At 44.6% G+C, this 23,900-nt stretch overlaps 1 protein-coding gene and 1 long non-coding RNA gene across 14 annotated transcripts in view; both read left to right on the top strand.

Annotated features, from left to right (window-relative positions):
* dph1 (diphthamide biosynthesis 1) overlaps window positions 1-23,900 on the top strand; it is a 745,916-nt gene that overhangs the window by 233,934 nt on the left and 488,082 nt on the right. The window lies entirely within an intron of this gene.
* On the top strand, window positions 12,324-19,041 carry LOC138749846 (uncharacterized). The gene is made up of 2 exons (XR_011348892.1): window positions 12,324-12,454; window positions 18,806-19,041. It is a non-coding gene; the product is annotated as an uncharacterized lncRNA (long non-coding RNA).

The raw sequence follows: 23,900 nt of genomic DNA, 5'->3' as shown, positions 1-23,900 counted from the left end.
GAAACGATCTCCCAGTCTGTGTCCAGTCTCCGATGTAGAGGAGACCACAACAGGAGCACCGGATGCAGTAAATGACCCTGCAATTTGTGTCCTGGTATCTGATTGACTACCTTTTCAGGTTTTGGACACATATTTTAAAAAAAATGCATTAAATCATTAACCAGATATCTATCTGCATGGGATTGCTTTGTCTTGGATCATCCATTTAACATACAGGAGTGTGTTAGGAGTTATTTTGTTTAAATCAAGTGAGACAACCCACTCATCTGAGGAATTATAGCATGTTCATTATTTTGTATTACGTGACGAACTGATTGAATTAAATGAAGCCAATCTTAGCATATGTTTTGTGCATTCCTGTTGCCTGTGGATAAAGTCACAATGATTTGTACATTCCATGTTTGTAAAGGCCAACAATTTGTTTTATTCATACATTGCTGGAAAGGCCAGCATTTTGGACAGCATCTGTGAATATTTATGATCTGCCTGTCTTTTGTATTAACAGTTACAATTTAATGTGTAGTTTCTATACAAGTACCTGTTTGGCTGCAGCAAGTAAGAATTATGATGCAAATGTTCGTTGTACAATATGTATGACAATAAAGGGGTGAAGGTTCCATTATTGCCACTTAATACTACATTTAAAATGTAACATACATGAAATTCTTTAACTTTTGTCAACCGTATGTAAGTCAGAGAAACTCATTATTGTTTATTTTCCATCTCTCGTTGCCTTTGAATTGTTTGATAAGCAATTGCAGAGGACACTTACCAGTCTGTACAGGCCACAATGGGGAGAGATGGCCTATTTCCTTCCCAAAGCGAATTCAGTTGATCAAGTGGATATCTGTGACATTCTGACAGTTTTGCGGTCAATATTGTTTTTTTATTCCAAGAATTACATCATTATTGAATCTGCATTCCCTCAGCGTCATGGGAGGATTTGAGCACATCTCTGGATTACATTAATGATCTGGTTGAAGGGATTGGATGTAATATCTCCAAATTTGCAGATGACACTAAGCTAGGAGGGGTTGTGTGCACGGAAGAGGGGGTCAGGAAGCTCCAGTGTGATTTGGATAAATTGAGGGACTGGGCAGATACATGGCAATGCACTATAATGTGGATGAATGTGAGGTTATCCACTTTGGTAATACAAACCGGAGGGCAGATTACTATTTGAATGGCAATAGATTAAGAGATGGAGAAGTGCAGAGAGACCTAGGAGTACTTGTACACCAGTCTCTGAAGGCGAGCATGCAGGTACAGCAGGTGGTTAAAAAGGCAATGGTATGTTGGCCTTCATATCAAGAGGGTTTGAGTCTAGGAACAAGAATACCTTACTGCAGCTATACAGGGCCTTGGTGAGACCCCACTTGGAGTATTGTGTGCAGTTTTGGTCACCTTATCTGAGGAAGGATGTTCTTGCAATGGAGGGAGTGCAAAGGCGATTCACCAGGCTGATCCCTGGAATGGCAGGAATGACTTATGAGGAAAGATTGTGCCAATTGGGATTGTACTCGCTGGAGTTTAGAAGATTGAGAGGGGATCTCATAGAGACCTATAAAATTCTGGCAGGACTGGACAGAATGGATGCAGATGGGATGTTTCCAAGGATGGGAAAATCTCGAACCCCGGGCCATGGTTTGAGGATAATAGGCAAACCATTTAGGACCGAGATGAGGAGGAATTTCTTGACCCAGAGGGTGGTGAATCTGTGGAATTCATTGCCACAGAGGGCAGTAGAGGCAGGTTCATTAAATCTATTTAAGAGGGAATTAGATCTATTTCTTCAGTATAAGGGTATTAAAGGTTACGGAGAGAAGGCGGGGATGGGGTACTGAACTTTAAGATCAGCCATGATCTCGTTGAATGCCGGAGCAGGCTCGAAGGGTCGAATGACCTACTCCTGCTCCTATCTTCTATGTCTATGTTTCTATGATTATTTGTCCAGGATTCTGGATTATGAGCCTGGTAACTGTAACCGCTGCACTTTTTAACCCCAATGAATTGTGGGCAAGGTCATGTGGTACTTCAGTGGTGGCCAGTGGATGGTTGAAGGAGGGAGAGGAGAGGATTTGATGGTGACAATGCATGTTCACCCCTTGTATTTACAGGGTGACAAGAGTCTTATGTGGTTAAAAACACAGAAATGCTGGAGGAACTCAGCAGGTGTGGCAGCGTCCATAGGAGGGAAAGATATATAACTGATATTTAAGGCCTGATCCCTTCTTCAGTGTACCAAGAAAGGACATACAGAGTAAATAGAAGGCCACTGAGGAGCACAGTAGAACAGAGGGATCTGGGAATATGGATATTCCCTGACTTAACACCTATGTGACTTACAGCCATCCAAACATACGACTGAAAAAAAATTTACGCTTTTATGGTGCAAGTCGGGGCCTATCTTAAAAAATAATGCTTCTCGTGAGAGGTTGGCAGAGATGGCCTACCTCTTGTGAGAGCTGGCCTTGGTGGCTGCCATATTGTATTTGATGAACAATAACCTGTTTAGAATGGATTTCCGACTTGTGTCCATTTTGAGATACAACCAGGTGGTCAGAACGGAACACGGATGTAAATTGGGGAGTACCTGTATGACTATAAAGCAGGCAAGCACCTCAGTTACAAAGCTGAGGAGAAGAGAGGGAAGGGGGAGGAGTACGGACCAACAGACAAATAGTGACAATTAGATAGGAGGACAGGAGAGGAAAGGTGTCTCCTGTGTCTGCTTTGGCTCTTGAGAAGTCTGTGAATGGCTCACAAGTGTGACTGTGTAAGAATGGTAGCAGTGAAGCGGCAACTCAACTCCCATTTTCATTACCCCATCTGAGGTACCTGTACAGCATTGACTGCTGCTCACAAGTGTCAGGGATCTCCCAGTGGCCAACCATTTCAATTCTGCGCCCCACTCTTCCTCAAATTGCAGTCAGGTTACATATTTGACATCACATACAACCCCGAGATTCTTTTTTCCAAGGACCAGGCAGAATTACCACTTACTGGCAGAGCAAAAAGTAAAACTGACTCAATGTACACATGTAAACAAATAAAGAAATGTAAACAAACTGACTTTGCACTACAGCGATATATAAAAAATCAATAAAATGCAAAAGTAAGAATTCCTCAATGAGTCCTTGATTGAGTTTGTTGTTGAGGAGTCTGATGGCGAAGGAGTAGTAGCTGTTCCTGAACCTGGTGGTGCGAGTCTCGTGGAACCTTTACCTCTTCGTCTAATGATCTATGCCTAGCTTACATCGCTCTGCGGTTTCTTGGGTGGAGCAGCCCACATGCCACGCAGCAATGCATCCTGGAAAGATACTTTCCATAGGGCGCCCGGCACAGTTGCTGAGGGGCACGGGTGACCTACCAGGTTTCGTCAGGCGATCCGAGGAAGTACAGGCGCTGGTGCATTTTCTTGGCCATCACATCAGCATGGTTGGACCGGGCCAGATCACTGGAGATGTGTCTTCGAGGAGTAGGAACCTATTGCTGCAGGTGAAGAGCTTCAGTTATCTGGACAAACTGGAAGTAGAGCTGAGAAGCTACAAAGAAAATTCGTCTTTTCATTTGATAGGAATATTGAAGCTCATTTTACTAGAATAAATAAAATACTAGTTCTCCTGGCAGAAGGGTCAATAATCAGAAGGGACAGATTAAAAGTGACTGGCAAAAGAAGCAGAGACGACAGGAGGATTTTTTTTATGCAGCGAGTTGCTGTGATCCAGATGGTGCTGCCAAGAAGGATAGTAGAAGCAAATTCAATAGGAACTTCCAAAAACAAACTGGCGAGAGGGGAAAAAAATCAGATTTGTGGAGAAAACAATGCATGTGGAATCTATTAGCCAGTCTGAAGAACCTTAAAGGTATGAGGACAATGTTTTCTCTATTGTATTCATTCAATGTTGCCTCTGTAGTTCCCTAAGAGAGGCTAAGTGGAGAACTGGCAATTTCTTCAAAGGAAGCAAGCTTCTGAATCACGCTCCTGCTCCCTAACCTCGACTGAGTTGGTGAGGGAGGTGAGTCACTGGAGGTCACTGATAACATGTGAAGTCCCTGTTCCTTTCTGCCAGTTCCTTAGAATTCATTTCACCAGTGACCTATCGTGGATTCACAGCATCTCCTCACTTGTCAGAAAGGCTCAGCAGTGACTGAACTTCCTGAGAAGACTGAAGCGAGCAAGGCAACCGGCCACCATTATGACAACCTTCCACATAATCTCTGTTGAAATTGTCCTGGCCCAGTTGCACCACTGTATGCTATGGTTGCTGCAGAGAAATGGATCGGAGATCAATCCACACGACCATTAGAGTGGCAGAGAGGATCACTGGAGTCTCCCTCTTCCCCACCATTGACCTGATCAACTGGGATCATTGTCTGAAGAGGATGCACAAAATTATTGAGCACCCTCTCCACCCCACACACAACATATTTCAGATGCTCCCATCAGGGAAGAGATACAGGAGGATCAGGGCCAGCACCCCACCAGGCTGAGGAACAGCTTCTTCCCACGGGCAGTAAGAATGCTCAAAGGAATTGTTCAAACCAATCATCTGAGACTTATATTTATGGAACAATATTTATTTGTATAGATGAAATACTTGTCCTGCATATGTATAATTTGTATGTGTGTTATGTCTGGTTGTGTGTCTGCGAGCTTTACACCGAGGACCAGAAAACGCTGTTTCATTGGGTTGTACATGTGCAATCGGATGACAATAAACTTGACCTGACTTAAGAGCAACATGAAGGGAGACATTCAGCTCATTGAGATTTCTCTGCTTCCTCACAGAGCAACCTCATTTACCCACCTAGTGTTGCCTATAACATAATCCTCTCACATTCCTGTCAGTTCCATCACCCACATCACACCAGGGGGAGATTTGCAATGGCTGTTTCACTTGCCAATTTGCACATCCTCGGGACATGAGAAGAATCGAGAGGATCTAGAGGAAAAGGAGGTAATCACGGTGCAAACTGTGCCCTGGAAGCATTGGAGACAAGGATCCACTAGCTGCACTGCCAGCCACCTTGGGCATTGACTGAAGGCTTGCCCAATCAGCTCCTTTATAGCTCAGATTGTCGACCCCATTGTCAGCACCTCTACTTCCTCAGGAGTTTGTGGAGGTTTGTATGACATCAGAAACCCTGGCAAATTTCTACAGATGTGTGATTGGAAGTGTGCTTACTGTCTGCATCACAATTTGGTATGGGGACACCAATACCTCTCAGCATTAAACCCTGCAGAAGATAGTGGACACAGCTCAGGACATCATAGGCAAAACCCACCCCACCATTGAGAACATCCACTGGGAACGCTGCCGTCGGAGAGCAGCAGCAATCATGAAGGATCCACACCACCCAGCCCACGCTCTGATCTCGCTGCTACCATTAGAAAAGAGGTCTAGGTGCCACAAGACTCGCACCAGCAGGTTCAGGAACAGATGCTCCTCTTCCACCATCAGACTCCTCAACAACAAACTCAATCAGGAACTCATATAAGGATTCTTACTTTTGCACTTTATTGCTTTTTTTTCTTTCTGTATTGCACAGTCAGTTTGTTTACTTTTCTTTATTTGTTTACATGTGTACAAATCTTCTTGAGTACAGTTTTTTGCACTACCAATAAGTGGTAATTTTGCCTTGCCCACAGGAAAAGGAATTTCAGGATTGTTTATGATGTCATGTATGCACTCTGACAATGAATCTGCACTTTGACTTTCACCAGGTCACTGGAGGAACTTCATGGAAGGGAGTTGAACTCTGGGATGAAATCCAGCTCAAGTTCCACATTCCTGCTGGATTTATAAACTCAAAATCTTTCACAGAACATGGGTACAAACGAATCTAATGAGAAGCTGGAGGGACTCAGCAGGTTAGGCAGCGTCCGTGGGGAGAAATAGCCAGCCATTGTTTCGGGTCGGGACCCTTCATCCCAATGAGATAAAGGGACCCGACCTGAAATGTCAGCTGGCCATTTCTCCCCACGGACGCTGCCTGACCCGCTGAGTTCCTCCTGCTCCTCACTGTTTGCTCAAGGTTTCGGCGTCCGTAGCTTTTGTGTATCTTCTGCAAAAGAATTGATGTTGAATGCTAGCAGGGATTTGTTCTGATTATTCAAGCGACTCGGTTCAACAGGGTGAGGAGGTGGGAGGGTGCTTAATAAGATGGCTACGGCTCATATAAAATGGCAGGAGGGGAGTGATTCAATTTGAAGCAGTTTGAATCTCAGATCATTCACCACTTGTGCTGGTATCCAGACACTACTTTGAACACAGTTGTGTAGTAATTATGTGCAGTAGACCATGGCCAAGAGCAAATATGCTGATGTTGGTGCTGCACAACATCATCTGAAGGTGCTTGATTTCCTTGTATGTTGATTTCACCCACCTTTGGTTCAGGGTCATGTCTCATCAGAAGACCTCTCCAACATTCAGAGTGAGGAGGTAGTAATTGGCTCCAGCTAAGAATTAGGAAGAACATTTTCTTTCAACCTGCTGCAAACATTATGTTCTCACACTATCTATCCCATGTCACATCACACAGAGCATTACAGCACAATACAGGCCCTTCAGCCCACGATGTTGTGCTGACCAATGTAAACCTACTTCACAACCTCACACCACCTAACGCTCTATTTTTCTTACATACTTGTGCCTGTCTAAGAATATTTTGACATAGAACAAAAACATTTGCATACTCTGCGATGGAGTTTCTTTCTCTTTTGAATGTCGCTATTGTACCAGTCTCTAACACCACTCCCAGCAATTCATTCTAAATACCTACCGCCCTCTGAGTAAAAAATAACTTACCCCTGATATCTCCCCTAAGTTTTCCTCCACTCACCTTAAACATGTGTCCTCTCATATTGGCTAAAAAAAGGTGCTGGCTGTCCATCCTGGCAACTGTCTGAAATGGATCCAGGTTTGTATCACCTTAGTGTTATATCTGATCCTGAGATAACCTTTGGACCAGATATCTGGTACATGATGTTGAGCACAGAGGACACACAAATGATTGGAGATCCTGGAATCTCCAGCAAAACACAACCTGGAAGAACTCAGTGGGTCGGGCAATGTCAGTGGGAGGTCGACATTTCAGGCTGTAACTCTTCAACATTGAAAGTACAGGGTTAGAAAAGGGAGAAAAGCTAGTATCGTGAGGACAGAGCAGGAGGGGTTAGACTGGGGCCAATGGGGGAATTGGCGAATCAGGATGGTGTGAAGGATGACGGACAGAGGCTGTTGATTGGCAGGTGCGAGACAAGGGACCAAAGGGGTCCAGTAGAGGAAGATGAATCATGCGTGTTGGACTGGATGATGAATAAAGGGTAGGGTTGCCAGTGCCGGAATCTGATAATGAGAAGGAGACAATAGTAGTGCACTGAGAGGGTAGATGGATCCAAAGTGGGTTGGGGTGGGGGAAGAGGGAGAAGAATCCTGGGTAAATGTGGGTTGAAGAGAATGGAACCAAAGAAGGAGGCACATGAGAACGGATAGGGTGGTGGGGAGGCTGTGTGGTAGGACAGGGCACAAAAGCGGGAAAGGAATGAACGCTGATCAATGAGTCACCCAATTTCTTTTTTCATAATGCTTCCTACTTTTGTTGAAGCCTCTATGCTTATTTCTGTTTCCTCTCACCTTGACTATTCCTGCTTGCTTCACTGGTGAGTTTGCTTATTCCAGATTCCTGCCTAAGTGAGACCTCACTTGGAATATTGTGAGCAGTTTTGGGCTCTTCATTTAAGAAAGGATGTGCTGGCGTTGGAGAGGATTCGGAGGAGGTTCACCAGGATGATTCTGAGAATGAAAGGGTTATCATATGAGGAGCTCTTGGCCTGTACGCATTTGAATTTAGGAGAATGAGGGGAGATCTCGTTGAAACTTTTCGAATTTTGAAAGACATGGACTGAGTAGATGTAGAAAGGTCGTTTCTCATGGTGGGAGAGTCTAGGACAAGAAGGCACAACTTCAAGATTAAAGGGAGTCCACTTAGAACAGAGATGTGGAGGAATTTCTTAAGCTGGAGAGTGGTAAATTTGAAATTTGTTGCTACAGGCAGTTGTGGAGGCCAGGTCATTGGATGCATTTAAGGCAGATATCAGAATTTATTGTCAGGGACAAATCATAAAATTTGGTGTTTTGGAGCAGCATCATAGTGTAAACGTTCATTTTATAACCATCTTACAACATTCCTATAAAAAGTAAAAATAATAGTGCATGAAAATAAGGCCGTGTCTTTGGTTTATTGATTATTCAGGAATCTGATGGCAGCGGGGAAGAAGCTGTCCTTGTGCCACTGAGTGCTCGTCTTTAGGCTCCTAGACCTTTTTCCATGATTGTAGCAGAGTGAAGAGGGCATGGACTGGGTGGTGGGGTCTTTGAGGATAGAGGCTGCATATTTAAGACACCAACTCATGTTGATGTCCTCGATGGAGTGAAGTCTGGTGCCTGTGATGTTGCAGGCCGAATTAACAACCCTCTGGAGTTTATTCTTGTCCTGAGAGTTGATACCTCCATACTAGGCAACCAGCCAGAATGCTCTCTACAGTACGTCTGTAGAAGTTTACGAGAGTCTTTGGTGACATAGTGAATCTCCTCACACCCCACAGAGTATAGCTGCTGGTGAGTCTTGTTTGTGATTGCATCAACATGGAGGCTCCAGGACAAATCATTGGAGATGTTGACAACAGGAATTTGAAGACCTTGACCCTCTCATCTACTGAGCCCTTGATGAGGACTGGGTCATGTTCTCCTGACTTCCTCCTGAAGTCCACAATCATCTCCTTGATTTTGCTGATGTTGTGCGCAAGGTGGTTGTAGTTATCCATTCTACGGGCTGATTGATAGGTTCTTATTTAACCAGGTCATGGGGAGAAGGCTGGGCAGTGAGTCTGAATGGGAAAATCGATCAGCTCATGATTGAATGGCAGGGCAAGACTCGTTGGACTGAATAGCCTGCATCTTTTTCTGTCTTTTGGACTTATGGCTGCTTTTCCTCATTCTCCAATCCAAAAATCTGATCTCAATCAAAGCACGGGTTCCCCTGTTGCAGTTTGCACTCTCCTTATTTCCTCATTACCCAAAGCTCCCTGCCTTTGACAGAATGTACGGCCCAATTATTTGTCAGCATAAAGGTGACTGTGCATCTAGGAGTGTGCTTTTCAAGCAGTGTCTCAGTTTTAAGATTCTCATTTTTGTTTTCCAATCCTTACTTGATCTTACCCTTCCCAGTCTCTGAAATCTCCTCAAGCATTCAGCGATCTCTGTGGTCCCGAAAGTGTGATCTCTTAGTTATTCGCGATTTTAATCATGTCTCCAGCCGCAGAGACACTTTCGGGGTTCCCTTCTTCAACCTCTTCTCCAACCCTCCTTTAGGTCATGTGCTTTTCCTTCCCTTGATGAAGGCAGTGTCAAATTTTTGCCTTTGAGGTGCCTTGAGAAATATTTTGATATCATAGGCGCAGCATAAACATGGGTTGTTGTTGCAATTCACAGAAGAACTTGTTTTTTGAGTTCTTGAAAGTGTGTTCCCCAGATCCCCTGTGGCTGCCGCTGAATTTTCAGATGGTGTAAAAATTTTGCCTCACTAAAACATGCTAGTTTTTTTTTGTCTAGCTGCCAAAGATGTGGGTGGGTTGAGTTTACTGTGTCATTTATAATTAAAATTTGGCTGTAAGTAGACCAGCAACAAAATTCTGCTGTTGAACTTGCAGCATTTCCTGCTTGCCCTTCGACCTGTTACCTACCGACCTGCATGGTGCCAGATCTGGCAGCACCTTGTGGCTTCTTCCTTCTGTGGTTCTGCCCTTTCACTTTTAAATTTATTCAAATTTAGACGTACAGCATAGTAAAAGGCACTTTTGGCCCATGAGCCCGTGCTGGCCAATTACTCCCAATTAACCTACAACCCTGGTATGTTTTTGAACGGTGGGAAGAAACAGGAGCACCTGAAGGAAACCCATGCAGACACAGGGAGAACGTACAAACTCCTTATTGACAGCATGGGATTTGAACCCTGGTTGCTGGCGCTGTCACACCGTTGCACTAACTGCTACGCTAACCTTGCTACCCTTCTCAGATCAATGGGAAGGAAAGTCACTGAGCTTCATGGCAGTTGTTTGCCCTGCTGCTGCCTTTACGGCTGTGATTGGGGGTGGGGGTGGGGGTGGGCTTGATTTAAAGATGAGTGATGACCTTGAAATTTTGCAAGAAGGGTAAATCCCTGAATTTTCACTGGGACCATTTGTGAGTGATTCTCCACATTCCCAGATGAGTCACCACCTTTATGCTGTCAAATAGTTGGCCGTGCTTTTCTGGGCTTTGTAACTCTGATACTAATGGCATTCAGCATTGACCTTGAAGAAAACTCCCCAAAAGAATCTTTTGGTGAGAGTAGGAGAAGTGCAAGAGCAGTGTGTAGTGTTACAGTGAAACATCAATTCATATCCACAGCAAGGGACAACATGAGATCACTGTGGTGAGGTTCATTCAGGGGCCTGATGGCTGCGGGGATGAAGTCTTCTTTGAGCTTGTTGGTGTGTGGTTTCGCACCCTTGTACCTCTCCCCAATGTGAGGAGGGGGGAGAGAGTGTCTGGGAGTGGGATGGGTCCTTCACTGTTTTGGCTGCTATCCAATGCAGCAGGGAGTACAAATGAAGTTGATGTAGAAGTTGTTAAGGGATGTCTCGATCTTTCTTCTGCTTCCAAGGCATTGACATGGTTGCTCCAGGTTGGGAAGACATGAAGCAGTTGTGGTGGATGTCTTCCTGTTCAGAGTGAGTGTAGAATGCACGAAGCTCATTGGCAAGTCTTGCTTTGTTGCCCCGCTTTGCTTTGTACTCTACAATAGCGTGAATGCTCTGCCATATTGCAAGGTGTCCATGACAATCTCATGGAGCTTGACTCGAACACGGTACCGTCTCTTGACATTCCTGATAGCAATGTGGATTTCTTATATCTAGGTCCTGACTTGATGGCCCCGAACCCAATCTTCGTTAGTGAGTTGACTTTGTAGTTAATCCATGGTTTCTGTTCGGGGAATACCTGTATTGCCCACTTAATTACACAACCTTCAATGCACTTACGAATGAAGTTAGAAACAGCGACGGTTTATTCATTAGGGGTGATCTTTGAGTTCTTGAATGTGGTCTTCTGGTTGATTGATGTCTGTGGTATCACCTGCGTGGCTGAGTAGAATTTATGCACCATTACCAGGAAGCAGAAAAGCACAAACTTTCATCCAATTTATCATAGTTTTTCAGAACACTAAAAAATAACGATGTCATGTATGCACAAAAACGCAGGAGGAATTCAGCAGGTCTCACAGCATCCACAGGAGGTAAAGATATGTAACTAATGTTTTGAGCCTGAGCCTTTCTTCAAGGTATGAGTAAAAAGCAGGCATCGGAATAAAAAGGCTAGGGAGAAGGAAAGAAAGGGCAAGGGGAGGAGCACAGTTCAACAGACAAAAGGTGGTCATTGGAAGTGGACAGGAAGGGAAAGGTGAGAATTGATTGGGGTGGGGGGTGGCTCTGTGAATGCAGAGCTGGTGGAAAGGAGACAAAGACAGAGCTAGAGGAAAGGAGAAGTAGGGATAAGGGAAAGGGGGTTGGGGGCAGGGGGTTTTCTAATAGAAACCATAGAAGTCAATGCTGTCTGGTTGGAGGGTGCCCAGATGAAATACAAGGTGTTATTCCTCGAATTTGTTTGGCAGTGCACGAGGCCACAGACAGACATGTCAGCATGGGAATGGGGCAGGAAAATTCCAGCTTTTTTTTAGTTTTTACTACGATCACAGCGTCTGCAGACTTTGGTGTTTCATGTCACAGTATGGCATCATTCTAATTGTACAGTGCCATGGCGAAAGCAGTGAGTGTGATTTTGGTCTCAGCCAAGAATAGCTTTACTTGTCACAGAGGGAGGATCGTCAAGATTCATGAGATGCCTGATCTTGGTTTTGTGCAACCAAGTGTAAGGGCTTCCATCGATTCCAGAGTGATAAGCTTGTTTTGCTCATGTTCTTTCAAAATCAACTGAATCCCCTTGGTTTAGTAAAGAAGTTTTGTTTGTTAGGTCAATCTTAATAACCCGTAGTGCTACAAGAGAGGTGCTGGAGGTGCTGCAAGATATGGCTGTTCTCCAGCGTTTTGACAGCATCTCATTAAACCTTTGCCTCTCCCCTTGAATTCCAAAAGGGTCCATCTTCCACCTGCCTTCTCTGTTTGACAGTTTAACTTCTTTTGTTGAGGTATCAATGAGCTGACTGCAATTAATTGTGAGGCGCCTGGATGAGATTGTCTTTAGAACATTGAGTATGCTGTCTCCTTTGGAAAATCACCAAAATGAAATGCGTGGGCAGTGCATCCAATTAGCTGTGCTATATTTTTACTGACCTGGACTCCTGGACAGGGAATGGGACTGATTTTATTGTTGGCTCAGTTACCGTGCTTCAGGTGAAAGTTCTTCAAGAAATTCAATGAACCTTTTCTCCAAAATCATCCTCCATTCTTTATGATCATGTAATGTCTACCGTGCATACTTGTGTAATAGTTGACCCCCCCCCCCCTTTTTTTGGCCCCGGCCGCCCGCCCAGCCGAGCTCCCGACGCAGATTTTTGCCCCGGCCAACTGCGCATCCAAACTCCCAACATGCCCACTTTGCTGAGCTCCCGACTGCAGAACCTACCACTGGCTGTATGCCCATCCGAGCTCCTGACACGCCCACCCAGCTGAGCTTCTGACCGTAGATCCTCCCACCAGCTGCCCGTGCATCCGAACGCCCGATGCCCCCAACCTTGGACTCACCACCTGGTCCTGGTCATCTGAGCTCCTGATGCCTGAATGACCCAGATACTTCACTAAGTCAAAAGTTTGCCCCTTGTAAAAATGACCTACACCCCCTCCACCCCCCATTTTTTTTGGCCTGAAAAAGTGTCCAAAAAATTTGACAATTACACAAGTATATCTTTTTTTCTTTGGCTTGGCTTCGCAGATGAAGATTTATGGAGGGGTAATGTCCACGTCAGCTGCAGGCTCGTTTGTGGCTGACAAGTCCGATGCAGGACAGGCAGACACGGATGCAGCGGTTGCAAGGGAAAATTGGTTGGTTGGGGTTGGGTGTTGGGTTTTTCCTCCTTTGTCTTTTGTCAGTGAGTTGGGCTCTGCGGTCTTCTTCAAAGGAGGTTGCTGCCCGCCGAACTGTGAGGGGCCAAGATGCACGGTTTGAGGTGATATAGCCCACTGGCGGTGGTCAATGTGGCAGGCACCAAGAGATTTCTTTAGGCAGTCCTTGTACCTCTTCTTTGGTGCACCTCTGTCTCGGTGGCCAGTGGAGAGCTCGCCATATAACACGATCTTGGGAAGGCGATGGTCCTCCATTCTGGAGACGTGACCTACCAAGCACAGTTTGATCTTCAGCAGTGTGGATTCGATGCTGTCGGCCTCTGCCATCTCGAGTACTTCGATGTTGGTGATGAAGTTGCTCCAATGAATGTTGAGGATGGAGTGGAGACAACGCTGGTGGAAGCATTCTAGGAGCCGTAGGTGATGCCGTTAGAGGACACATGATTCGGAGCCGAACAGGAGTGGGTATGACAATGGCTCTGCCACGCATTAAACCATAGGGCAAGCAGATGGAGTTGGACGCTTCTTCCCTTGACCATCCATTCTAAGAATAGCACAACCAAGAACTTGATAAAACAGTTAAATCATTCCGTAGCCGCTATTTTTGGGGGACTGCAGTACACAGATCAGCTTGGTGATTCGAATTATAATAGTGTCTCAAAGAAAGACCTTTCTTGGCTGTAAAGGGCCGACACTGTGAGGAGAAAGTGTTATTATTCCTGTTGGAAGTGCAATGAGGCCAGGATCGGTGTATTTTGCGGCACAGTTTAGTGCAACACTATTACAGCTCTAGTGACCTAGATTTCAATCCGGCCCTGTCTGTAAGGAGTTTGAACATTTTCCCCGTGTCTGTGAGGCTTTCCTCCGGGTGCTCTGGTTTCCACCCACCCTACAAAATGTACGGGGGTTGTAGGTCAATTGGGGTATTTGGGCAGCACCAGCTTGTGGGCTGTATGTCTAAAATAAGTTCTGGCTTTTTAATTCAAATGGGCATTGTCGACAAGAGCAGCATTTATGATCCATTCTTCATTGCCTTTCCTCGAAGTTGGATTTTCAGTATTACACCCCCAGGAAAGTTGAGGGATGTCTCACCATGATGGCAGCTTCCGAGGGGATGGGAAAGGATGCACTCTTGTTCTTCTTCATGGTGGATTCCTTCCATTCCCACCCACCCCCCATGAGAAGCAGCAAGCGTTGATCAGCCATGCTGATCATTTCACAGATGCCTACCACATAAGAATTTGGAACAGGAATAACTCGCTCTGCCAATCACCAGGATTATGGCTGATCTTCCACCTCTGCATTCCTTTCCTGTACTATCCCCAGATTCCCTTACATCTCAAAGATCTACTTTTTTTTTGAATGGACACTATGGCCAAGAGATAGAGAATTTGAAAAGTCACACTACCCACTGAGTTAAACCACCTCTTCATCTCAGTCCTAAATGGTTTTGGATGAGAAGTAAATGTTAAGGAAAATACCGAAGAGACCTCCCCTGCATGACTATGAATGGCATATCTTTGCAGGTGGTTTTCATGGGAGCCCACTCACTTCCTTCTCAGGTAGCTCTCGATCCCTTGAGATTAACACTGAGATTAATTACATAATGATGAGCTTGGGCTGTCTGCCACATCCTCCCTGCTCAATGGTACAGCACGCAAGAGCTTCCAACCCGCAGCCTACACGTCAGAGCTGCTTCAATGAAAACCTTGCTCCTACACCACCCTCACATCTCTGTGTTAAAAACAGATCTGCCTGTAGCAAACTGCACAGGATGGTCCCAGGAAGAGTTTCAGCTCAAAATGTTGACCATTCACTTGCTCCCACTGATGCTGCTTGACCCGTTGAGTTCCCCCAGCGGATCGTGTATTGTTGTCCCAACCTTGTTACATGGTTACAATGTTGACTAAACTTCAGGTGGTAACCGTCTGTCTGAATGGGGTACTCCCACCTGAGCCAGGTTTCTGGATTTACATTCCCTCTCCTGTTTATAAATTTAGACATACTGCACAGCAAAGGGCCTTTTTGACCCATGAGCCTGGGCCGCCCAATTACACCCAACTAACCTAACGACAGGTGGAAGAAAACTGGATCCCCGGAGAAAACTCACTCAGCCACAGAGAGAACATACAAACTCCTTACAGACAGCACGGGATTTGAACCCCGGTCCTGATTGCTGGCGCTGTAACAGCGTTGCATTTACCACTATGCCAACTGTGCCACCTGCACGGTTGAGCAAGATCCATTCATCACTGCAGTAGTGACCAACAATTACAAAGAAGACATTAAAATAATGAGCTCTCTTATCATTGCCACTATTTGTGGAGCTTTTAGTCCACAAACTGGCATCGCAATCCCCACATTACAACAAAGGTTGGCCTCAGAGTACTCATGCAATTTACTAACAATGTCCAGACAGAAAGCTCTCGAGAAGTACATTTTTTCTTTTAACTAAGAATATACATTTATCCTCCCCATTTTATAATTCTCAATTATCCATGAGAAGTTGGCAGTGAGATGACTTAGCGAAAAGGTCATGCTGCGTTCGTCAGTGAAGAAAGGGAGGAGAATCCATGGGTTAGAGCCAGTGACCAGAAGGGAAGTGTGGTATGTTTCCAAGGTGCAGGGCTTGGAGGTGCACTCTGAAACTGGTAGTTTATGCATGCCCTTGTCCTGGGTGGTAGAAATGTTGGAAGCACGTGGAAGAAGTCTTGGTGAGCCTTGCTGTATACATTTTGTAGATGATGCACAATTGACTTGGAGTCCTGGTAGTAGAAAGGTGGATCGGAGATCAATCCACAGAACCATAAGAATGGTAGAGAGTATCAGTGGGGCCTTCCTCCCCCTCCATCAACATGTGATTTACCAGGATTGTTGTCTGAAGAGGGCGTGCAAAATCATTGAGGACTCCTTCCACCATGTACACAGTTACTTTAGTTACTTCTGTCGGCGAAGAGATCCAGGAGGATCAGAGCCAGCACCACCAGGCTGAGGAACAGCTTCTTCCCACGGGCAGTGAGAATGGAGAACGACCAAAGGAACTGCTCATACTAACCCTCCGAGACTCTCATATTCACAAAACAAAATTTATTTATTTGTATTGATGAAATACTTGTCCTGTAAATGAACGTTTGCTTGTATGTGTGTTATGTCTGGCTGTGTGTTTGTGTGTTTTACATCAAGGACTGGAGAGCGCTATTTCATCGGGTTGTACTTGCACAATCAGATGACAATAAACTTGATTTGACTATTTGGGATAGAGTGCCAATCTTGCAGGTTGGCCTGTCCTGGAAGATATTGAGCTACTTGAATGTTGTTGGAGCTGTATCCATCTCAGAACATGGACGGTATTCCATTACCTCTGTACAATGCAGCTGACAGAAGGGTTTTGTGGAGCTGGAGGTTTATCAATGTCCATCCTTCATCCTGAGAGTGGAAACAATTGTTCTCAGCAAAGACCCACAAAGGGTCAATGTTGTAACTTGCCAGTTAATTTTTTCGATGACGTTCTCATGCACCAAAATTCTTACTTGTCAGAGCCACACAAGTGTGTGTAAGATACACCATCAACAATAGTATAAATTTAAATGATCACAGGTTGCCATGGGACAGAAAGAGCGATCATAAATATAAAAGGATAGATAAATATAGATAAAAAATAGATGCCGCAAAACAACTAATTTCTTGAAATAATTTTGATTCTGAATAAATTTTCAGTTGCAGTGAGTACAAAAAAAAGTGAAGTTCCAATGGATGAGAGATCTTTAGATCATTCCGGAGTAGTTTATGGTTGGGGTAATATGGGGAATTTCAAGAACCTGATTGCTATTGGGATCAATACTGTTCTTGAACCTAGAGGTGCTGGACTTTATGCTTCCGTACATTGTACGCGAAGGGAGCAGTGAGAAGAGGTTGTGACCCGGGTGATTGGGGTCCACCATGATGTTGACTGCCTTTTTGAGGGAGCGCCTCACTTCGATGTCTCTGGGCTCCGTCGGAATCAGCACCCATTCAGCTCCAGATTTTTTTTGTATGTTGGCAGATGGAAGTACATTCATAACTTGCTTGATAGCTTTGCCTTTGCTTTGAAACTAAACTGCATGAGGTAAACTATGTTGAAGAGGTTAGAGAACCCCATTTTCTTGTTTACTGCTCCTGTTTCTGTATGCACATTGCAAAACACAGTGGAGTGTGTGCCAGGCAGCACTCAGTATTGTCTTGCGTTTTTCAATCTGATCACTGGAAATCAGAACATACTCGAGTTACCTCAATCTGATCACTGGGACATAATTACATTACCACTGCAAATGCTTCTCCTAATGCCATATACAGTCCAGGCCGATAAATTATCAAAAGGAGATAGAGGCAGGGCTCAGCATATCAAAGGGATTTGCAGGGCTGGTACCAAAATGGCAAGAGGATTCATAAATTTGTCTTCAAACTGAGATGGACCAATTGGAGAGTTTTCGAATTCGGAAAGGTTTTGATGAAATGGTTACAGGGAGTTTGTTCTTCCAGTTGTGAAGAAGAGCAAAACGAGAGAACCCCAATAAATAAAAAATACAGAGAGTGGTAAGAAGGTGGAACATGTTGCTTTAGGGAATGGTTGGGATGTGTAATGACTGCACTTTAGGGGGTCTGTGTCAGGAAAGGTTTAATTATGGATGTTTAATTATGGGAGGTTCAAGAGAACCATGATGAACCAGTTGTGTATGGGGCGCTTCTAGATTGAGTGTTCAGAGTAATTCTTTCCAGCCCCTTTATGCTTTGCCATTCTTTAAAGACATTCAGCCAGAGTTTCTGACAGATTTGTTGCTGTGCGTTATGTCCAAGAAAAATGGCAGCACCTCTGTGTGCCTGGAATGCATTGCCGGGGGTGCTGGTGGAGGCTGAAGCAATAGGGAGGTTTAAGACTCTTAGACATTCACATAGCTGTAAGAAAAATAGAGGGTTATGGGTGTGAGGTAGAGATAAATGTTGAGGAGTAGGTCTGCAGAGTTCAGTATGACATCATGGGCTGAAAGGCCTGAATTGTGATTTGGAATGTTCTTTTTAAAAAAATGTAGACATACAGGAAGGTAACAAACCCTTCTGGCCCACGAGCCCGTGCTTCCTAAATACCCCAATTAACCTACAATCCCAGTATGTTTTGGAGGGTGGGAGGAAACCGGAGCACCCGCAGAAAATCCACGTAGACATGGAGAGAACATATAAACTCCATACTGATAGCACTGGATTTGAACCCGGGTCGCTGGCACGGTGATACCACTGCACTAACCACCATGTGTTCCATAATTGGTTGTAATAAGTCAGGAATTCTTGAAAGGCTCTGTTCGCTCAAGATGCAGAAGTAGGCCCCTCAACTCCTCAAGCTTGTCCCATCATTCAAAATGATCTTGGCTGATCTGTGCTTGGCTCATCTCTGTGCTGGTTTCCCATTATGCCTCAATCCATCAAATTTTGATTTATCTCTACCTTAAATACTTCCAAATAGTTTGGCCTCCACCATCATCAGGTGCAGATAGATTCACGACCTGAGAAGGTCATCGCTGTTCACATTTCTAGTCTATCTTTCAGTCTTCATCCAACATGGTCATGGTCTTATTGAATAATAAGATAATCTGACAAGACTGGAAGAGACCATTCAGCCCTCTCTGACAATCTTATTTCTGTGTGGCACAGATGAAAATGAAGCAGGGCTAAACCAAGAAGGAGAAAACATGGCAGAAAAAGGAGGATGCCCCAAAAAAGCTTCACTGTTAACCCGTGAAAATTAAGTGCATCCTTGCAAGTGAGTGAAGCAGATTTGAGAATCAAGCCAGTGTGATGAGCTTGCTATGTGTCAGTTTGGGTACCGAATGTAGTTAACCCTGTGCTCCCCACTGTAGCAGTATTAAATTGCTGTCACATCCAGTGAACCAGTCCTTGTGAATGTCGTTAAACAGTTGAAATGCTCATCGACTTCACCCTGCTCTTCCGTCCGCCGTGTTACAACTGCCAGTTTCCAGGCAATCAGTTTTGTTTTTACTGTCACACGTGCAGGGGTAGAGTGGAAAGCTTTCTCTCATGGGCAGAGGGTTGCTGCGCTCCAGCGCTGATTGGCTCCGGAAGAGGGAAAGCAAAAAAGGAAATGCCTTCCGTGGCAGCGATAGCTCAAATATGAGGCTGCCTCCTCTGACGTAGAGTGCAATCCCCAGACGGTGAGCTCGAGCCCCCATGACCAGTTGCCTGCTCTCCGTCGCAACTCCCTGGTCCCAATTCCTGTCCGCACGTGTAGTCTTGCAGAAGGCCTTTAGCCACTGAGCCCACAGTAGAGTCCATCATATTTAGTTAGTTGTTTCTCTTCCCTTGATTTCTGAGGAAGAATTTGTGATTTGTCTGGCATAAACCCACCCTCATGTGAGGTACAACTGGAGATCTTTGATTCCCCTGTGTCAGCATCTACTTTCTCTCCCAAGTGCTTGGGTGTAAAGCCCTGTAAAAGATAGTGGAGACAGCTGAGGACATCATGGGCAAAATCCTCCCTACCATTGAGAACATCTACAGAGAACAGCAATGATCATCAAGGATCCACACCACCCAGCGCACGCTCTGTTCTCAACGCTACTATCAGGAAATGGGTATAGGTGCCACAAGATTCATGCCACCAAGTTTGGCAACAGCTGCTTCTCCTCCACCATCAGATACCTCAACAACAAACTCAATCAGGGACTCATTTAAGGACTCTTACTTTTGCACTTTATTTATTGATCCTCTTACCCCCCCCCCCCCCCCCCGTATTGCACAGTCAGTTTGTTTACATTTCTTTATCTGTTTATATGTTTACGTTGTGTACAGTGGGAATTCAGCCCGCAGGAAAAAGAATCTCAGGATTGTATGTGGTATCATGTATGTACTTTGACAATAAATCTGAATCTGAAGAGGGGAATTGTTTGAAAGATTGAAATGGAGCTGTTTAAGTGGGAATGTGAAGCAGTGGGACTCTTGAGGATGGAATTCAGGAGAGCAGTGGAAGCTCAATTTCAGGCCTGGGGATCGGAGAGACATCGTGCTTGGATGAAGAATATAGCAGAGGCAGATGACTGGATAGTCCATAAGACAGCAGCAAAGAAATCCTTCAGTAAAAACACAATGCTGGAGAAATTCAGCTGGTCTAACAGGATACCTTGATGAAGGGCTCAAGACCATAACGTTGTTAGTGTATCTTCATCTTTGCTATATAAAGTACGCTGTTAGACCTGCTGAGTTTCTCCAGCATTGTGTTTTAATTTCAACCACAATGTCTGCAGACTTTAGTGTTTTACTAAAGAAATCCTTCAACTTCTTCTGCTTGCTGTTGGGTGGCTTTCTGACAGTGGGTGAAGGTTTAAAAAATCCAGGAGCAGAGAACGAAAGCTGGGAGGAGAGTTTTCGTATTGTGATGAGATCTTTCTCATGAATTTGGTGCAAGTACCAGGGAGCAGCTGCTCCCCTAATTATAGCAGAAACTTTCTCCCAGCATTCACATCCACCTGGCATGCTACAAACTAGGGTACGTCATTGTTAACTGTCTGACGGCTGACTGTTCATCCAAATTTCTGTGAAAAGCCTCAAATTTTCTGTTCCCCCCACTTCAATGGTGACAGTTTTCCGGTGGCAAAACCCGTATGGAGTCCGCCCCCTGACCAGATGGCCTGTTTGTGCGAGTGCCAAGGCTGACAATCACTCGCCTTCCTCCCACTGATGACAGCGAGATGCGTGAATCCTTGAACTATCTCCTGGCACGTCATGCTGAGACACCGTCTGAACCTTGCCTGAACCATCAGTCACCCCTTGCGCTTGAGTTAAATTTAGTACAGAATTATTGCAGTGGCTGGGCTAATTTTGTTTCATTAGGACCAATATGCTGTGAGATTCTCTTCAACCTATGTGCTGCTTGCACAGTACTAATCATTTCAAATCACTCCCACCTGTGCCCAGGGAGGTGCGATGGGAAGAGACCATTACTTCCTATATCTGAAGAATGTTCCCACATGCCCTCCTCACATAAAATTCTCTTTTCACCAGTTACAAATTTTATATTTAGATTTAGACATACATTCTAGGCCCAAAAGGGCCTGTTGCCATGCTGGATGTCTAAATTTGAAAAACCACATGGTAACAGGCCCTTTCTGCCCATGAACCTGTGCCACCCAATTAACCTACAGTCCCTGGTACATTTTGAAGGGTGGGCGGAGAGGAACCCACACAGACTTGGGGAAGATGTACCAACTCCTCACAGACAGTTCTGAATTCTAACCCCGATTGCTGGCATTGTCATACCTAATAGTGCCACCCCAAATAATCCAGAAAGAAAATTTAAAGAAATAGATATTTAGAGAAAGAGAGAGATTTAGAGAGAGAGAGAATTGAAAAAAGAGATAATATGAGAAAAAGAAGGATATTAGGAGAGAAATGATGGAATAAAATGGCAGATGTTGGAAATCTGAGATAAAAACAGAAATGTTGGAAATTTTCTGTGAGTCAGAAGGCATCTGTGGAAAGAGGGTCAGCCAGCCTCTAAGGTCCAGGACCCGAAGAAGGATTGAAGGATTGTGCACCTGAAGTGTCTCTGCTTTTGTAAGTGGATTAGACCGCTGGCCATTAAAGGTGTGGAAGGTTGAGCCCACATTGCAAAGGTTAATGTTGGTAGTGTGGGTGATTGAAAAGGATTTGGGGGTCAGAGGCCTCCACCCATTCTCAGCTTTTTTTGGCTATGGCCCCACTGATGAACTTTGACCAATGGACTCCCTTCCCTGTGTAGCACTCTAGTTGTTCTTTTTTCTGTGCTTCTCTCCTACCGACTACGTAAAAAACATTAAAAATATTGATGTTGCGTGAGGTGAAAAGAAAAGGCTTTTAAACGTGCTGGGGCTCCAGGAAGGCCATAGGGCTCCCATTGAGAATGGCTGGCTTAGGCAGTTGCCGATGTTTCAATTGCTGTTGGAGAGTGGCGGGGGTTGGGGGAACTGGGTGAGGGTCTCGGAGTGGTCGGGGTAAGGGGTTGATGGCAGGGTGGTTCTCCACCAAGCTGCATCTTGTCTGGAGAGCAGAAATATTTTCAAATAGATGCCCTTTTCCATTTCAAAATTTACTGCCGACTTTACTTCATTCCAGATAACATGTTGAATGAAAAAAATCTTAACTCCTTGGCTTTCTTTAGCAATTATTTTAAATCTGTTGTTTTCTGGCAACTTGACTTCCTGCTGCAGGGTCTATTTTCCTAAATGTTCTCAATTGCAATCTTTCACAATTCAAATCTCCTTCAGTAAATTTTCCCCGAACTGTCTCTATTCCTAAGAAAACAATCCCAGTCTCTCCGGAAAACCGAAACTCATCCTTTCCCGAAACATGTTCCCCATTGGGATAAAATTCCACCAAGGTAGTAGCAACCAATGATTGATAAAGATTTAACACATCTTAAAAGGGATGTTGAGGTGACCTTTGCAAGGGGAGAGGTTTTTTTTGGGGGGAGGGGATTTATTTTTAATCAATAGTTTATTTAACAAAATTTGCAAATGGATTCAAAGCAGGGAATCAAATGCCTGAAGCTGTTGAGTTGATCTTTTCTCTTCACATTAATTTTAAGTGTTCGTCCTTTTGGCAGTGACTCAATTTGCTTTCATTTGCTCCCAGGGAACTGTAATACAAGCATAAAATCCCCCAAAAATCAGGACATCAGCAAAAATAAGGGAGTCATGGTATTTTTTTTTTCTCCAACCAGAAGTGCACAATCTGTGCTCAGACTTGGGCTATTTAATTAAAGTCTCCTGAATGGAGAAAGTAACTTCAGTGTCATGGTCTCACTTGGATCTGGACGGGGAAGGCAACCTGCTTTCCATGGTGGATTTTCGAAGCCCAAGTGTGGAGAGCATTTAACCAACTTGAGATAATTTCTATTTAGTGCATGTAAACCAAAAAGATTATGTTGCACCCATACCGAAGCTAGGTTGTGGAATTCTTATGAGGGCACTTAAAATCGTGGCAAGATTTAGATGGGGTGAGTAAAAAGAACGTGCTTCCACTGGCCGGGGAGGCGATAAACAAGAGGGTATAGATTTAAAGGGAGCGGTGGAGGTGAAAAAGACACGTTTTGTGTGCAGTGAGCGGTCCGTAGTACTTGGAGGAAGTGAAAAGCACATTCAACACACGCCTCCAAAAAGGGAATTGCAAATGTGCATGATGGAGGAAAGAAAATTTCTTTTGAGGCAAGGTTAGCAGAGCTGGGACTTTTCGATGCATAGAAGGATGAGAGGAGACTTAGTAGAGGTCTACAGGATTATGAGAGGCATAGATAGGGTGGGCAGCCAACACCTGTCTCCCAGAGTGGGAATAGTAAACACTGGAGGACATCTGTACAAAATGAAGGGAGGTAAGTTTAGGGGAGACATCAGGGGTAAGTTTTTTTTACACAGAAAATTTTGGGGGCCTGGAATGCTTTGCTGGGTTTGGTGGTGGAGGCTGAAGCATTAGGGGCATTTAAGAAATTCTTGGGCACATGGATGGAAGAAAAGTAGAGGGTTACAAAGTCAGCACAACATTGAGGGGTGAAGGGCCTGTGCTGTCCTGTAGTCTATGTTCAAAATGACAAGCTTGAATGTAATAAGCAGGAGGGAGAGGAAGTATAGGACAGTGGTTCTCAACCTTTTTCTTTCTACTTGCATAGCACCTTAACTATTCCCTTACACAGTGTGCCTAGGCCAAAGGTGTTCTGTGGTTAGTAAGGGATTACTTAAGATGCTATGCAAGTAGAAAGAAA

The sequence above is a fragment of the Narcine bancroftii genome, chromosome 14 (assembly GCF_036971445.1).
Source record: "Narcine bancroftii isolate sNarBan1 chromosome 14, sNarBan1.hap1, whole genome shotgun sequence".
Lineage (NCBI taxonomy): Eukaryota > Metazoa > Chordata > Chondrichthyes > Torpediniformes > Narcinidae > Narcine > Narcine bancroftii.
The sequence above is the reverse complement of the archived record's forward strand: the minus strand, read 5'-3'. Positions and strand labels throughout refer to the sequence as shown.